Source organism: Diadema antillarum, unplaced genomic scaffold (assembly GCF_040938485.1).
Source record: "Diadema antillarum isolate AM-2024a unplaced genomic scaffold, OU_Dant_1.0 seq00001449_RagTag, whole genome shotgun sequence".
NCBI classification, from domain to species: domain Eukaryota; kingdom Metazoa; phylum Echinodermata; class Echinoidea; order Diadematoida; family Diadematidae; genus Diadema; species Diadema antillarum.
The window spans coordinates 279,578-294,237 of NW_027272195.1; positions in this window are offsets into that span (position 1 = coordinate 279,578).

A 14,660-nucleotide genomic window follows, 5' to 3' on the forward strand; every position below is an offset into this window, starting at 1 on the left:
TCATTTGATGAGTGTTCTCACAGTATTATCAGCCAGTATTCTACGCTGATTCTATGAAGATTGTTTCAGACTGTAGTTGATTGCCCTGGAGAAAAGTTTCATCATGGATGCATCTGTAGAACTGAGCGATGCTGTAGTGATTCATTCCACGAAGACAGCTGAAGAAGGTACCTCGATCATGTAGAATACCTGGGAAAGAACAACAACAAAAGTGTTACACCTTCCTCTGTATAGTGATACAATGTATCATATATAGAAGACTATTTCTGGGAGTTGAGGAAAAACATGAAACTATACATTTCTACTGGTTGCACTTTCCTGACAAATCCCATGTACAACACCATTTACACAACCTCTCAGTTTAAAGCTTAAATTTGATTGTAAAGTAACACATCACAAAACAATACTGTACTACATGTACAACGTAATTCTAGAACTTAGAGCATACACTCTACATTGAAAATTTGAAAATGCTCTGTCATCTGGACGAAGGCAGACAAAGTCCTTTGTCTCATCTTTACACAAAAAGAGCTATGACATTATTAAGCCAGTTTGGGGTTAGCTCATGTGCATTTGAGTACAAATGACTTTTTATTTTTCTCACTTGGTTTGGTACTTCACTTGTTTTCAAAGTGACAAAATGCATAAGCTTGCCAGATGTAACAATTCATGAAAATTCCTCAGTTGTGTTAAAACAAAGAATTTGTGTAGACCAGGGTACCGTTTCATGAAAGTTGTCAGCGCTGTCAAGTTGTCAGTCTCTGACAATCACCATGGTAACAGTCAGTGACCAGAGCATCTCAGCCAATCAAAACCAAGGATTTTGCTGAAATTGTCAGAGACTGACAACTTGTCAGCGCTGACTAAATGGATGAAACACCCCCCAGGTGACAAAAATGGCCCATCACTCAATACTTTGGAAAGGATCCATTTTATTATTGTGCATTGAATGTATACACAATCTTATTTCTATTGATATTGCTAAATACAATGTACATTTTTTTTTTTTTTTTGGTCTAGTGGATGTGCTTGCAAGCACCATGTTTACATTAATAATCATTACCAACCAGCCCCATTTGTACAAATGACCTTGTTCTGCTCATGCTCACAGTGGAACTCCGACCTGGCTGACTGAATGTGAATAAGTGAAGCAAAGCTAAATACAATGTACTAAAAAACATTCACCCTCTCTCGATGATCACATGTTGTTCTTTGGCAGCTCCAGCACAGGTGAGTTGCAGGTTTGGTGACAGCAATATCGGGCAGCAGTCCTTTCCAGAGTTTGCAAAACGTTGGCAAGGTTTCTTTCTTCCTTGGCGTTGCAGTGTTGCAATTAATGCGTCAAATCTATAAAGTACATGAGCAAACAGAACACAGATGTTATTATTTTTGATAATGCAAGTAATAAACAACAGTAATGTAGAGCTGTGCCAGGAAGAATTAGATGCTATACAAAAAACTCTGCATGGCATACTGCAATGAATTTTACAAGATTAACCATTTGATCGTTCCAACTCGAATAGATACATGTACATGTAATTGCTTCTGCATTGGCAAACACTACATATTGATAAGAAATATCGTAGTTGGGTTTTTTTTTATCAAAGGGAGCAAATGTGAATTTTCCTGGCCTGCAGAGAAGGCTCACCTTTGCCTTGGTGTCACAGGTAGGAAGAAGCGTTAACATCAGGAGATTTCACACCAGGAATACTCCCTGGAAGTATAGTAGGATGCAGTTCTGCGCAGCATACATGTAGTAACAAACAACATACCGGTACTTAATTTGCAGTAAAGACAACGATGTCTTCAAGCACCTCCAACCTGAGGAAACAAACAAAAAAAGAAACTTGCAATTAAAATACAGAAATTTGAAACAATATAGAACTGTCTCTGTATAATTGCTGATTTTATTTTATAGCTGTTATAGGTTTAAAGAAGAAATTTATAGGAAATAAAATCATATAAATTGACTGTTTTCCATCAGGTAGGGAATCCCATTTGCACGCCTTAAATGAAGAGTTGTATAAATACAGTGGTATGTTGAAGAGAAAATCATTTTAGAAAATCCCATAAAGTATTGAAAGTGGAAGGCAACATTTAGTACATTTTTTTGACGGTTAGATTTTGAATTGAATTGTTTTCGGGGCTCACCGTAAATTCCAGTACATTACTAGGCTACCTTTGCAGACCCATGTACTGCATGTGTGTCCATCATGTATATTTTGTGAAGAAAGTTCATCAACACTTACAAACATTTCTATATACATTCTTACCACACACTCTATATGTTATTACATCAGCTCTTGTACTTTTAGATTTGTGTGTATAGATCACAAATACAGAAGAATGCAACAAAAAGGCTTAAGTGTGGCTGACACACAGAACTCGGACTGAGTAGTTGAGTTTTGTGCATTATTCAAATTTTAGATAACTGTTGACTTCCAAATTTCTAAGCAGTGGCCTAAGCAAGTCCCCTGAGGTTCTTTAATGTTATTTTGATTAATTTTTGTCATAAATCATGCAATAAAGTTGTCTCTGCTTTGAATATAAGAATCTTTATTTTTACCAAATTTGAGCACTGGAAAAAGTTCGATGCGGCTACGAAAAGTGCCAAATCTGTGACGTCACCACGTGTGTATGCAACCCAGTGGGATTTACGTATCTATAGGCAAACTGTGTGCACTTTTCAGAAAATTGGTGTGTAATTTGTTGTCAATCTAGAATAAATCGTCCGCCAAAACTATATATTCACGTCGTGAAATTGTTTGTTTGCTTGTGTTCATTGGAATCATATTTTACACCCATAAATTTACGGAAAAACACAGTTTTAAAAGCACAAAACCTATTGTCACCTCAAGATTCACGATTGCCGTGATTAGCTGTATTCCTTCGTACAGCCACAATTTGCTGTTATTATTGACACAACAAATCGATCATTGTGGGAGAATTGCGTATAGCTGAGGTACTCAGTAATCCATACTCATGAAGGATGATAACTAAGTCGAAGAGCTGTAATTGATTGGAAATCATTTTTACACCCATAAATTTACGGAAATACGACGTTTGAAAAGCACAAAACCTACCGTAATCAGCTCAAGATTCGCGATTGCCGTGATCAGGTGTACGCACAACAGTACCAGCAGAATGGGCACTGAAGAGGTATTCCTTGATGCCGTGATTTCAGCTTGATTCTTCTTCGAAATGGCATGATGAAGGTTTGTTAGATGAATATGACCTTCTTTTTCTCTTATGTGTTGGTTTAAATTCTAATTTCTACCTCAACTTGCTAAAAAAAACAGTCTAACAAAGCGGGAAACTGCAACATTTCCGTGCTGAGCAGCAGTCACGATATACACGTGTTGCATGCAAGCATGCACCGCTGCTGCAGCGATCCCCATAGTATAACACGTAGGCTGCTTGTAAACAAGGAGGTCCTCGGCGCAGTTGACCAATCGTGAACACGTATTTCGATCACGTGTCTTGGTAAGCAACAAGGCTGTTTACGCGTCTGGGAGACGATTTGCATAAACTTACGCATGTTTCAAACGAATTTATGAATGAAAGTGAGTAGCATGACATCATGCCATGACCATATTTGGAATAAGCAGAGGTAGAGCTTTCTGTAGGTACCAAATGTGTCAGGGTTCAACGCAGAATATCTAAGACACGATCGCCAAAAGAATAGTCATTTTCGCCGTAAGCGAAGGCGATTTGGTCTTTAGACGTAAGATTTTGGCCAACATTTGAGATTGACATCCTACTTTTCTATTCAAAATTCCACGTTTTCTAGGCTGTATTTCGAAATGTTGTTGATATCAATCAGAAACTAGAAAATTTCCCCTACAACGTGATACCAAAATGTCAATTTGGTCCCTGAGGTAGGTCATTTTTGGACCTTCTTCGGGCTGTAGCGCGAAATCACATTTGCCGAGAAGTTTCGGGTTTTGCCAGAGTGAGTCTCATATAGCCGTACTGCAAATCAGCTCATACACATTAGGTGACGTCGCTCAAATCCGATGTTTCTTGTAGCGAACGGAGCTACGTGGTCACGGAAATTGGGTGTTTTTTCAATCTCAAAAACAGTTTGGGGGTAAAGTTACATCGTCTAAAAGATATCCAGTTTTGTTAACTAGCTTCTTAGCTTTCCGTAGATATCAAACTTTCATATTTCTAGATTCTCTATTAATTTCTGCTTTAAGTTTCGATGCAGCAGACCCTACAACCAATCTGCAGGTGAACAGCATTGTAACCTCAAAACCTACCACCACCCACCAGTTACATGAAAACCTTGTAATGTAGATTAAGGATGCCTGCACTGCGCATGGCGATGCCGATATAATTGGCATGCTACTACTACCTTACTAGAATATCTAGTTTTGTACATGACTACACTGCACTAATAGGCAGCTTGTATATTCAGTACGATGATGACTGTAATTCACCAAAGGTATATTGTGTATAGATCTATTTTATCACCACCACCACCACCACCACCACAAGAGCGACCGGGAGGTGCTCTACCAGTCCAACGAGGACACGCCCGCCGTGACGCCCACGGGCGACCACGGCAACCTGGGCAACATGGCCATCATGATGGAGGACCCCGTGGCCAATGTTGGCCCCATCATCGATCATCGCGAGATCCGCATGCAGCTAGAGTGAGAACTGTAACCGTCTATCGCCCCCGTTTAAAGAAACAAAGACATGGCATGGACAGCGTGACTCTTTTAAGGCATCCCAGGTTGGATCCTTTGACCTCTGACCTATGCTTTCCGTGCTGTGTGGAGGCAGACTTTGTTATCTAATCTGCCTTGAAGACTTTAATCGGGTAGAGGTGGGATCCTGGTGGACCGACGTTGTGGTGGTAACTGGAGGGATGCATCAAGGAGCTGTCAAATCCGGATAGAACTGGTTCTGTCCGGATGTTGTGTGGATCTGGATGTCTTTCCAATTTGTGTGTTTTATCCTCTACTGGGGTAGTAAAGGTTTATATCATTGGAACTATCACCTTTCCTGAAATTCACCCCATGGACTATTAGTGGAAAACTAATGAAGGGATATATTTATCCTCTGGGGTAGTAAAGGTTTGTATCAATAAAACTATTACCTTTTCCTGGAATTCTCCCCTGGGACTATTCGTGGAAAACTAAATGGAGGGATATATTCCTCAAACTTTCGAATGCTGTCAGTGGTGTGCACGACAGCTAATCTTTAAATGAAATAAAAGGAAATATTGATCGTGGAGTTAAGGTGACAAGGAAATGTATCTTAAAGTAAGATGTGTTGTGGTGTTGTACATGAAAAATGTCAAAAGTCAGTCAGAGGCAGAAATGAGGGCAAGTAGACCTTCAAGAGCTTGAGCCTGGCTTGAATTTAACCCTCTGCGGGACATCCCCCCAAAACCTTAACCTAGTTGTATGATGTCAGCCAGCCCACTTGGGCAGAACAATGTGCCTCAATCCAATAGCATGGCAATGATGACGGAAAAAGGATGAAAGGGGATGAGGTGAATCTCCATTTCAGTGGCATATCGAGTCCTGACATGATACGTGCTATTCGGCACAAAAAGCACAGTAAAAGATTAACATGTGCTCGTGATGCGTGAGTTGTTTTCCTCGTTTTAAGATGTTGACGGCTGCCAGGCCTGACAAGGTTCAACGTGGACTAGTTGTGAGTGGCACTGCTTCCACAGACCTTTGTGGATAGTAGGAGTTCACGAATTGATGTCTGTCCAAAGCAAATGTGCTAAATCATGAGGTAGAGTAAACCCTGAAATTATGGTGGCTGTTAATTCCAAATGATTCAGGGGAGGGGGGATTCGTTCTAGAACATAGTTCTTTTTGAGAATGTGTAGGCAAAATGAATTGTTTGAAGTCATTTTCAGTAATATAATGGTTATGCATACTGCATTTCATTACTCAGCTGTGAAGAAAAAAGAACAAATAAGTGAGTTTAAACAAAGAGGGCCATTAGGAAGTGTGATGTGTCAACAAAATCTTGTAACCTGCAGTGTCATACATATATGTCTGATCAGTGGCAAAAAGTTGGTGCGTGGCAATGTTTCACTTTGTAGGGAGCATGTTTGGTGCAGTGTACATGATGCTACATGTATAATGCATGCCGTAGTCAAAACTGCTGTATGCAACAAAGTCCTTGCACACAAGCATTAGGACTTGACCATTATGATCTTGACAAGTAAAAAAATTCACAGGAGGTGATGTGTTGTCACATGGTCCAAAAACATTGGCCCGTATGTACTTCATGGATACAAGTCACAGATTTACAATGTCATTCCTCACCTGGATGAGATTTATACTTATCGAGCCCTTAAGATTTTTCATGCATGGGTTGGGAGGTTGAAGTACTTACTGACTGATTATAGTTACACAAGCGCATCGACAATATTGCTGCAGGTCAGATTTGATGTGATTGGAATTGCTTTTGTTTTATGTGACCGCATATAGGAAGCATTGGATGCTTTTATAAAGCAAACAATTGTGGGACAAATAGCTTTGATTGCCCTCCACAGGAATAGGCAATGAGGGTGAGAAGTGCCTTTCCCAGGGGCTCAACCCCTGCAGCCAGGGGACCCTTACACTAACATGGAAACTATTATCGAGCCAAACAAGGAACCCGAATTTGGGACAGATTCAGATCAGGGTCCCGTTTCATAAAATTTGTTATCAGTGACAACTGCCCCATTTCTGTGACAAGTTTGCTCTCAGCCAATCAGATGCAAGGATTTCAGTAGCTTGTAACAACTATGGCAACTTGTCACTGATAACAAGTTTTATTAAATGAGGCCCTGATCTAGCTGGGAAAGATACATAGGCATTCAAGATGTAATCTAGCATGTGGCAAGGTGGGCACAAGATATATAATGTTCCCAAATTGCTTTGTGAAACATGTCCTAACCTCTTTGGGGATTGATTGATCCCAAAATTGTCCATAGGGTCAGTTGACTTGAACTTTGGATTGATTTTAGAGCTTAGTAAAACATGCCCCTCAGCTCCATTTCATGAAAAGTTGCGATGATAGCAAACTCTTGCTGCAGTGGCAGGTGTCATGGCAATGGCAAGAATTCTGCTTCCTGATTGGATGTTGCTACATGACATTGCAAATCTAGCAACAATTTTTATTGCTGGTCATAGCATCTTTATCGAAATGAGAGCCTCAACTCTTTCATCTTCTTCTGAGGGGATCGGACTTTTGAAGCTGAAATTGACTTCTTCAGGTTTGGTTACTTTCTCGCGTGATTGAAAGCACAATTAAATGTGGAGCAGTTGGGACCTGATATATCTTCACGCTGAAAGTGCTCATAACTATAAGTATCTGTATCCAACTGATGAAACTGAGCACTATACGACAAATGTTGTAAGAGGAATCCACTGTCACGAAAGAGCTCAGTTCAATCATCGGTCATCCATTTGACAGTGATGCATTGTAGCCAGCAAAGAAATTTTAAGGCACGTAGGACAGTAACAGAGTTTGAGATGTAAAATGCACACGGTCACAATTTTTGTGGAAATATGGATGCCAAACAGAAGCAAATCACCTTTTCATGATTTATGTGATGCAAATGCCTTTTATGCCTTCATCTGCATGATTTTGAAGTTCATGGCTATTCATGGCCAATGGAAGAGTTCTCTCTGTCCAGTCATTTGTAGAAACAAGTGTCATGTCCACTGTAAGTGGTCAGCAGAATATGATGTTGGTCAGTCTTTTTGTCTTTCTATTCATGCATGTATTACCATAACAGAGACTTACAGATTCTTCAACCCAAATCAGGCCAGCACATGTGCCCTCACAAATACCCAAGGAGGCCAGCCAACACCCACATACCTGTAAGTGCACTCAGACGGACAGCTCTCAAAACAACTGCCTTTGATAGGCAGACAAAAATGAGGAACATCAGCAAGTTATGTGTCATTTTGAAGACGAGAAAATTGTCTCTGTTTCCATGTGTATGAGTCACTGGCATTCAATTTATTCAGCAATTGTAGCATTCATCAAAGTTTTAAACATAACGGCTGCGTTGCTGTTTTTCCAGCTATGGAATTTTGAGGATGTTAGCCTCTGCAGGGGCTTGTGGCAACTATGGAGTATCCTTTATCTGGCCCGATCTGGGTTGAAGAGTGAGTTTAGTTTGAAAGTTCATTACTCATATCATGCTCATCCACATGTATACCTTAAATTTTTTTGTGATAGACTATAAAAACAAAGAAAGACATCACTAGGTAACGACGAGAACACCACTCACATGTAGTTTTTATGGGTCAGTCTCTTGCGATTATTTCAGTCAATTGATGAAATCAGTACTTATTGTATGATATATAGTGTAGATATATATCTTTCTGTTTGTTTGATTACTTCCTTATTGAATGTAATGGATTCACAAGTTGTATTTATGCCAACACTTGGGCACCAATTGGACAAATCACCCAGCAGGTGCCACCCGACATAGTGGTCTATCTTATTACGCCTACATGTATGGCTCATATAGTTTTAAGTCACAAAGAATGAAAATGAACATATATCAAGAGCTTAGATCAAGACACAAGATAGCTATATTATTGTCTGTCCTTGTAAACTTCTCTACATGACCACTTACTCCTCAAGCTGAGAAGCACTCCACAGATAAGCATACATGGGACTACAGTCAAAGTCATTGCACATTGCAGTTGTAGGGCTGCCCACACAGACATATACACACACACACACACACCCTCTCTCTGAACTATCAAGCAACAAAATCTTATGTTGACTTGCTACAACACTTTTCAAATGATGCCTAACACATTGTATAAGTCCACATACAAATTGTAATGTCAGAGAGTTTGTTTGTTCCAGAATTCACACCTTCGTTGTGGGAGGGTGAGCTGAGTAATTGCGTAACCATGGGAACCACTTTGGCCTTTTTCAGCTTGTGTGGTGTGCAAAGACCAAGTCGTGAATGTAACTAAATGGTTTCATTACTTTTCATTGAGATATTCAACTTAAAAGTTGAGCAAGGCAATACTAGTGTATTCAAATTGAGGACATAGATATGATTATATTGTTTTGTTTGTTTCATTTTTGTCTTTACCATGTCAGAGTTCATCATGGATTGGTGTATATGTGTATTGTCAGTGTACACGTTGTACATTGTCATTTGGCAAATACAGAGAAAAATATGGCAGTGTTATGAAAAATTATATATGTGTACAGAAGGCTTCGTTGATAAATCAGCTTGAAAGTATTTATTTGTTATGTGGTGATGTCGTTCGATTTGCCCTTTCTGTTCTTCACCAATGACACAAAGCTACTGTCATGTTTTGTTTGTTTGTTTTTTCCAGACTTGGTTTATTGTTGCATGAAATTGAAAACAATATTTATGTTATAGCAGTCATGCTTCGTGCAGTAAAATGCTATTTGAAAATTTGGTCACGCACGTCACAAGAGCAGCTACCATATGAAACCTGTGCTGCAGTGGCGTATGTATTGTATAGTGATGTAAGAAAGGAAAGAAATCAATAAAAAACATAAAAACAAACACAGAAACTAAAAGGCAATCAAGTTGTGCCTGTGGACACAAGATTGTTTCACAGCAATCAACCAGCGAGTGGAGATTCTCTGAGACATTCCTAGAGTCTCTGCGCAGAGGTCAAGGGTGACTGTGATTGGCTGACTGCATTTCAGCTTACTTCCTGCCCATAATAATGTAGGGCCTATAGGGAAGAGGTGATATTTCGACATACCTGTGGTATTCACAAAGCAGGGTGACCATTAACTGCTGCACCAGAAACATCCTCCCTTCCTTCATTTTTTTACCAGCTGCAGATTCGGTGTAATGCAGTTATCATTTAGTCTTGTTTTTCCTCTTAACAGTATGTTGGGAAATGCAGTGGAAAAACCTCAGTGATGTCAGCTGGCTTATAATATTCATTGTACTATGGGAGAATCTTTGAAATAAAAATAGAAAAGAAACCCAAAGTTTTCAACTTTCCATATTGCCTTAAAATACAGAAAGAAAAGTTTAACACACTGCTGAAAACTGGCAATTTGTTGTAGAAGAAGACAGATACATGATTAACAACAGTGTGTAGATTGTGCAAATGGAGTGTCTCCAAGCCTTGCTCTGTTTTGCTGTTGTCTGTGTCTAAAACTGAAACTTCAGACAACAGGATGGGCAAATGCCTGTGACCTCGGCATGACCTCGCAATGTTGATCGCAGAGCGCATGCATGACAGAGCACACCTATACCTTACCATGCAACAATTATGGTGAGGTGTTACCATGGCAACAAAGGGAGCTTGACTACAGCACGACCTCGCTCCTGTCAAAACAAAACCCAGTTCAAATTCTCATGTGCGTGGAAGAGTGATGAAATCTTGACATAGCCCAACATGCTTCTTTTCTTTCTTTTTTTTTAAGGTATATATGCTAAGTGTTTAATAGGCAAGGAAGTGGCCGGCATTCTTATTCGTGTTGCTGGTAACAACTAACGAGATTTTACCTGTGTATCTAGTGTGAAGACCAAAACTTTGCATAGAGGATTAGAGGGAAAGTACTACCTTCTACTCTACTTGTTTTTCAAAGTTATGGCCTTTTCTACAGCTACTTTAAAATGAAAAGCATTTATGTTTGAAGGTTCCTTCACACAATAATGTGACTTGAATGTTATGCACAGCTGACGTTCAAAGCTAGATCCTTTTGATTTTTTAGGTAATATTAAAAGCATTGTCAGCAATTACAATTTTTACCGGATTTATAACAAAGTGTGATATTACAGTCCAGTGAAAAGTGGATAACAGAGTAAATGTAACAAAGGTTTTCAAATTCAAGAGCTCAAATTTGGAATTGCATTCGACCGTACTGATAGTCACAAAAACGAAATATTTCCATTGGGGAAATAGGTTTCAGATCTCTACTGTATGGTTATAGTTATTTTGCTTCTGAAGTGCTGTCTGGTGTACACCTACGGCCAGCCCCCAACCCCCTGTGATCACTCTCTTTATCAAGTACCAGTACTTAAACAACTTGTACAGGTTTATAAATCATTTAATGGTACACAGACCCAGGATTCAAGAGGGCATTGTTGGATGGCATGATGATCGACGCAACCTTTGAACCCGTTGAGGACGGACTGATTTTGCTACAACACACATTTCCCATAGACACCCACCCGAGTATACCCGGGACTCGTACCCAACAGGTTAAGAAGATCAATGATGTAAATCCATTTAACACCAGTTTAAAGTAGAGCATATATTTACACCATCTTCCTTGGTTATCTAGCACGCAAATTACGTCTTTGAAGAATCCGTACGTATTAGGCTGAACCAACCTGGAACAAAGGCAGAATAAAGAGACAAACAGAGATTGACTATTTCAACCTTTTTAAGTCCATTGTGTGATTTAATTTTATTCACTCCCATGCAACAGCGCCCTCTTGAGTCATGGGTCCATGTACCTTTAAGTAACTCTTTTGAGACATGTGCAGCAGAATCTATGTACTGTAAAAGTGGAAATTTTCTGCAGTGTGGAAATTTTTGCGCATTTTGCGCGACCAGAAACTAGTGCAAAAATAGAAGCATGCAAATTAATTTGCTTATTATATTTACTGCTATGGAATATCCTAATTCAGCAGAATTAAAAACACAAAATACATCTTACTCAGCAGAGCGCAAAAAAAAATGCTCAAGTGAAAATATTCTTTCCGGTATACTGAAAGATGTGAAGTGTAGTTAGATGTTGCCAAATACAGTGCACTCCCGTTATAACGAACACTGTTATAATGAAGTTCTGGTTACAGCGAAGTAAAAATTAGGGCCGGAACATTATTCACTCTATGCATTTTTTTTTTCATTTGTTCGGTTATGACTTCTGATATAACAAAAGAAAACGTCCGGTCCCGAGGACTTCATTATAACAGGAGTCCACTGTGTAATGAAGTGTAATGAAAAACCCATCTTCCTTTTAAATCAGGAATGCTGTCATCACTGGTGGTAGAAACTGTCATTTCTGCAGTTTGCTTGGTTCTTGGTCATACCAGCTGTATTTTGCATGTTTTTATAAACTCAACATGACCAAGAGAGTGTGTTGCCATGGAAGTGTCAGCTGTGGTCAGCTTGTTTCACTCCACTGCAGATGCCTTTAGCCCTGCTGCTACACCACGTGCAGTGTTTGAAAAAGATATAACATTAAACAAGAAGAACAGAAACTTGTGAAGACCGCCCTCAGTTGGTAGAAATGAGTGGTGTCATATGCGTGGTCTGGTTTTTTTTTATGCCTCCGCCACGTAGTGGTGCCGGAGGCATTATGTTTTCGGGTTGTCCGTCCGTCCGTCCGTACGTCCGTACGTATGTCCGTCCGCTTTCGTTTACGCGATAACTTGAGTAATATTTACTGGAATTTTACCAAACTTGGTCCAAGTATGAAGTATGATGGGGCAATGATTTGATTAGATTTTAGGTGAAATCGGCAAAAGGTCAAAGGTCAAAGGTCAAGGTCAAATCATGAAATTTATCCGTTTACGCGATAACTCAAGACTGTATGGAGCAAATTTCACCAAACTTTGTTGGAGGATGATGTATGATGGGACAATTACTTGATTAGTTTTTCAGTGAAATCGGACAGAGGTCAAAGGTCAAAGATCAAGGTCAAATCCTAAAATTTATCTGTTTACGTGATAACTCAAAACTGGATGAAGCAGCTTTCACCAAACTTGGTCCAAGGATGATGTATGATGGGACAATTAGTTGAGTAGATTTTAGTGACATTGACAAGAGGTCAAAGGTCAAAAGGTCAAGGTCAAATGCTAAAAATGTTGCTATTTCCCCCATATCTATGCAATGCCCGCAGTTATTTTCTTGAAACTTAGTGTAGACATGTACTACTGGATAAAGATTCTCCAGAGAGAGTTTCATGTCATAAGGTCAAAGGTCAAAAGGTCAAAGGTTAGGTAAAAAAGGTTGCAATATCACTTTTCTCACAAATGGTTCAATGTATCTTCATGGAACTTGGTACATATGCATGTACTGACTGGCAGGGATTATCTAGGGAATTTAGGGGTCATGGGTCAATAGTCAGGGGTCAAAGGTCAAGGTCAACTCCTCAAAATGTTACTATTTCCCTCATATACTAGTATATGCAATGATTGCATTATTAGTTTTAAAATTTAATATATGTACATGTATTACTTAATGGAGATTCTCTTGGAAATTTCCAGCCAGAAGGTCAAAGGTCAAAGGTTAAGGGTCAAAGGTTAGGTTTAAATGAAAAAAAAAGATATATTTTGTGCTGTAATTACACTCTTTCTTCATACCTTGAAAATTATACTCAATGCATAAACTTATAATAAGGTCGGTCAGAAGTCAAGTAAAAATTTTCAATTCCCCAAATATGTGTACCTGCACTCTTTAATAGACAATTATAGCAAACCCAGTTCGTGGAAAGTGAACATTCAAGATATTTCTGATAAACCTGTTATTTCGATATTTTGCCAGTTATGTGAAACTGTCATCACACATTGTGAAGACATTGTACTATACACCTATTGGGAGAATCATGCATTATGGCGGAGGCATCAGTCGCCGTAGCGACATTTCTAGTTTTTTTTTTTTTTTTTTTTTTTGCCACAGTGTGGCTGCAACTGTAATAGCTTGAGTCCAAGACTGCTGTGTTTGGTGTTTGAACATCTACGTTATCATGATCTGTTTTTTTTTTTGTTATTCAAAAAAGACTTGAAGTGGAAGGACTAATTTTATTTTATTTTTCAATATATTATATGTGCTACCTCAATGTGCTTCAAAAGCTTGTTCTGACATTGCTTCGTGGCAGTGTTTCTGGAGTTGAAAAAAGTGTATGACTTTGGTTTTATGTCTTTTCATGTCATTGTATCATGTACTGTCTAAGACTGGTTGTTCTAACATTGTGCTTTGGATGTTACAAGTTTTTTGCTGCAGTTTCCAAGCTGCAAGATTGAAAATGTACTCTGATGAGCTTATTTCAGACATGCACAGTAACTGTGCATTATATTATGTTCTCTTGGTTTTGCTTTGTGCTGGTTATAGTTCGTTTTGCCTCTAAAATCTTCCTGTTCATTCTAACCAGCACTCCAAGTTTGATGAAATACAAAAGCAAAGTTCTTGGAATGTCTTGTTAGTACTCATTTTTGTCTTATGTTCTTATTCTGTTGGTGTGTTGTGATTGGTGTATGAGATATTCATAGCTTTATGAAAATGGAAACATAAATCAAAGGAATATTTTTTTTTAAAGTGCATACCATTCATATCCAGATTGTATCGTCTCTGGGATTACTGTTCTGTAAACCCCCTTATATAGACGCATGTGCACAAAATGTTAAGAATGTATGACACAGTGTATCAGAAAGCATGTACCAAACTTCCTATAAAAGGCGTACATTTTTGGTAACATTTCCAAACTTATTTGTTATTTCTTGTTAGTTTAACAAAATATTCATTGTTTCCAAGCAATCAGTTCTGCAGTTAACTTGTAACAGGGTGAATGATGCACACAATTTCCTTAATAACGTTATGTTGGCTTGAAAAAAAAAAGAGAAAACCAAGACGACTCGTACCAGGAAGGAACTGCAACATACAGACAGCGAAAACAACAAAGAAGCCGAGAGAGAAAAGAGAAAAACAACAACAACAACA